The sequence below is a fragment of the Cyprinodon tularosa genome, unplaced genomic scaffold (assembly GCF_016077235.1).
Source record: "Cyprinodon tularosa strain WSP-4 unplaced genomic scaffold, ASM1607723v1 ctg529, whole genome shotgun sequence".
Lineage (NCBI taxonomy): Eukaryota > Metazoa > Chordata > Actinopteri > Cyprinodontiformes > Cyprinodontidae > Cyprinodon > Cyprinodon tularosa.
In genome coordinates this window covers 360,486-364,864 of record NW_024039262.1, presented here as the reverse complement: position 1 = coordinate 364,864, position 4,379 = coordinate 360,486, and the positions used below count along the sequence as shown (strand labels likewise).

The following is a 4,379-nucleotide window of genomic DNA, read 5'->3' as shown; positions in this document are numbered from 1 at the left end:
CCTTATGATCCTAACAGAGCATTTCGCTCTCAATCAGCAGGTTTACTAGTGGTTCCTAGAATTTCTAAAAGTAGAATGGGAGGCAGATCTTTTAGTTATCAGGCTCCTCTCCTGTGGAACCAACTACTGTCATGATGGGTTCTGGGAGTAAAGCCCAAAATGCAGAACACACACAGGGAAACTGGGTAAAAGTCCAAAAGGGTTTATTTAAGCACAAACATGGATATGACACGGGAACGGGTTCAGACTGGGGAGCAGGTTCACTGGAGATTGTACTGGGACTGGAGACTGTTGGTTAGCAGAGTTCATGAGAGGCTAAGCTTCTAGCTTCAAGCTTAGCGTGGCAGTCCTAGATTTGAGCTTCCAGCTCACTACAGAGAACAACAGGGGAAAACACGAAGGACTCTAGAAACGGATTCCACGTAGGAACCTCCAGGGAAACTCCACACAGAAGTAAGACAGATAAATAACAATTAGTGTTCTTATCAGCAAACATCAGGTAATTATAGACAATAAACTTCATATCACTCAAATCCTCCCATTGTAGTATGAAGTGTCTTATCTAATTCTATTGGAGACGGATCCCATTCCCCCCTGTGATGCTTTCCTCACAGCTGGTCCTCTCGGTCGCTCCTCTCAGTTGCATTCTTTCGATGTGTAGCTAGAGTTAACACTTCATCTTGTCATTTCATTACTCTTTGATGCTCCTCCTCTATTGTTTGAGTTCAGTCAGTCTGCTCCTATGTTGTCCTGGTCCCCTGGGCCTCACATACCATTAATGTGTCCATGGCTTATGCGGATCCAGAGTGAGGGCAGTCCTTGTCCCAGGGTCCTTCATTCTCCCTGTCATTTGTGATCCTGAGAGGAAAGAAAAACTGACCAGTATCTTGAAACCAAATCTAGAGATGTAATACATCTTAACTTGTTTATCCATTATTCCAGTTTCTGTATTCAAGGTTCAAATTAATAAATGGGAAACTTTTAAATGTTGCAGTAATGTCCCATTGTCTCTTGTTTTATCTTCACCCTGATCTGCAATTATTAACATTATTGGAGGATATTAACAAATATACTCCAATAATTTGTAAAACTCAGATCTCAGAGAATTAAACTTTCTGATAATAATGAAATAAATCATGTAACACATTTGTAGGACTTCAGATTGGGCCTCAGGCCAAAACAACAAACAAAATAGTCTATCTTTAGTTAAATCATCTTACCTGTTCAAAGAAACATCAAAGAAAATGCAATCATCTTACCTTCCTAAGATAACAAAAACAGGAGAAAACTTTACTCAACCAAAATGGCGGTCCAATCCTACTGTGCAATTGGTGTTACAGCATCAAACTGTTCCACAATTGTTTTTGGGATGATCAAACTTCATCACCTTTTCTATTCTTCTTTAAGGTCCTTCTCATCTCAGAGTTCCTGGGTCCTTTTTTGCTTGCATTATAGTAGTCCCTGGTTGCTCATCCGGTTCGAGCAGATATCCATGCAGGCAAGCAGGCAGAGCAAGTAGTCCGCCTGAGCTGTTGTTTTTTGAATGAATGACTGTTTGAAGCTCTGGCTTTACAGGGAATGCTAATAGAAGAGTTGAGGCTGTAAAATGATAATTCCTCTGTGTTTGGACAGAGCAGATTTGGACAGGAAAAGAGAAGGGAGCTTCAGTTTGAGCAGCTAACCAGGGAGCTGGAAGTAGAGAGGCGGATTGTGGCCAATCAGCTGGAAGGATGCAGACTTGGGGCCGAATGGCCAGGCGCTGGTAGCAGCAGCTCATCTGACAAATCCCTACCATGGAGAAATGCAGATACCTCGGCCTCAGGGGACGCCAAGTCTTGAGTGGCTGACAGTTCCCAGTCGCCCAGCTACCTAGTCGATCAGGACCGAGTTGGACCAGGTGTCTCTGTACTCCCCGGAGCAGTTCTCTCTTCATGAAAGGTCTGCAGGGAATTCATGTGGCTTGGCTCAGAGGAACTCCGACTCTGACAGCAGCTATCAGGATGCCAGCAGTGGCTACCTCAGCAGGCAGAGCCAGGGCAAGGCCGACCTCAAGATGCAGCAGTCCTACCCTGTAGCCGGCTCCAGCACATTAATGAGGAATGCCATGGCTGAGGGACAAGTTTCAGCACAGGTACCATCAGTCACAGCAGCTCTGTCTGGCCGTGCTATGTTCAGTGCTTTCTCACTCTCACTCGCCAGCCTACGGCAGCAGTATTTCCCCTTCCTGTGGCTCTCTGCCTACCCCTGTTGGCAGTACCTACGGCTCCCAGGTCATAGCAGAACCCAAACCAATCTCCAACATCCACTTCACAACCTTGCCCTCTGTGCACTGCAGCTGCAGCATTGGCGGCTCACTGTACCACCCCGAGAAAAACTCCCCTGTAGGGCTGAGACACATCAGTTCCACAAACTCCAGCTGAACCACCCAGTGTATTTTATGTCGACAGGGTCATCTTCGAGTTGCATGGGCTCTCCCTTGACAATGGTTGACAGTGTTAACCCTCCGCTGACAAAGAAACCGACTCACTCTTCATCTCCAGTCAGGGCTAGCATGTCAGCTGTGCCCCAGCACTACAGCTCCAATCTGCCTCGCTCCATGCTTCGCAACACTGAGCCCTATGGACCTCAGAGTTACGACATTTATGAGAGGATGAATCAACCTTAGAGTCTCACAGGAATAAGGAGTTCATATGCCAGTCAACACAGCAACCATGGACAGGATATGAGGTCAGCAATCTCCCCAGACCGCCACATTGCACCCATATATGAGGATAGGACGTTCCGGGGTCCGTAATACCGAAGCCCCAGCCACACCCAGCAGGGGACCCTTTAAAGGAGTGGCTCAGGTGTGGGAAGCCTGCAGAGGATGTCCAGCCAATGCAGTGCCATGACTTACCAAAGAAACAACTATGCTCTTAACACAGCAGTCAACTATGCGGATCCATACCGCTCTGCACAGTACCAGCCCACCGATATGAAACAAAATCTCCCCATGGACGACGGCGCCCCCCGCTCTCCTTCCATAGACAGCATTCAAAAGGATTCCAGAGATTTTGCATGCTGTGATCCGGGGCTAACGGAGGTAATCCACATGCTGCAGCATCACTTCCCTTTAGCGCAGGCCAACGCAGCCGCCTACCTGCAGCACTTGTGCTACGGTGATAATAGAGTCAAGCACCTGGTGGACCTGCTCGACCATAAAGCCGTTGAGCTTCAAAGAAACTCTTCTGGGGCTTTGGGGAACCTTGTTTATAGAAAAGCTGTCGATGAAAACAAGATCGCTGTCAGGAACGTGGGAGGGATCTCCGCTCTCCTCCGTCTGCTAGGAAAGACCGTCGATGCAGAAGTGCAGGAGCTCGTCACAGGGGTTCTGTGGAACCTTTCTTCCTGCGACACTGTCAAAATGACAATCATCCTGGACGCCTTATCCACTCTGACCAACACTGTGATTATCCCTCACACCGGATGGAGCAGTTTCACTCCTCCCTGGTGCTAAGGAACAGGTTGCCTTAGGAACCTGAGTTCAGCTGGTGAGGAGGCCAGAAAACAGATGCGTATCTGTGATGGCCTGATTGACTCACTGCTCGATGTCATCAAAACCTATGTAAAAACTTCTGACTTTGACAGCAAGATTTTGGAGAACTGCATTGGCACTCTGAGGAACCTGTCCTATCAGGCGGCCAGGAACTGGACGGCTTACTGGGCAGAGAGTCACCCAGTAAAGAGCTGGACTCCAGCTCTGGGGCAGAAAGAGCGTGAAAGTAACTAATCTGGCAAAGTTCAGTCTGAGCCCAGCAGAAGGAGTGAAGTGAAGAGGAGCAGAACCCTGGAGCTTGAAAGTGAGCCTCTACCACAGATCCAGGAGAGAAGAGGAGCATATAAGATGGAGCTTGGCCATTTAAGGCTTTATATGTGAGAAGGACGATTTTAAATCTACAGAACTCTAAAACAACGTGGATAACAAGCAGATCATGATCGGGAAATCAGAAACTCTACGGAACGCCAAGAAAACGTTTCTCCACTTGCCCCGCGAGAACGACCACTAGAAAAGGAGTATCAACAACAACCTCAATTATCTGGCCCCGATAGCTGGGACTGAACCTAATATATATATTGGAAACCTGGCTGAGTTACACAGGCAGGTGAATGAAAGGCAGGTGAATGAAATTAGCAAATAGGCCAGTCATCAGTGCCAAGATCAATTTGTCTGAAACATATAAGTATGACCAAAAAGCATAATGAAAAACTGTTTATGACACATTGGCTAGTTTGAACTCAATGATTCATAAAATCCTTGTATTGTCTTATTCAATATTATCTGTCATGTTTATAACTTTGAGACTCCAGAAAGAATCACTGGTAAAACTCCTAAACTTTTC

The 4,379-nt window shown here is 46.7% G+C and overlaps 1 pseudogene; it reads left to right on the top strand.

The window, feature by feature from the left end:
• The first annotated feature begins 219 nt into the window (after positions 1-219).
• LOC119795958 lies at positions 220-3,837 on the top strand (annotated as a pseudogene).
• The last annotated feature ends 542 nt before the right edge of the window (positions 3,838-4,379 follow it).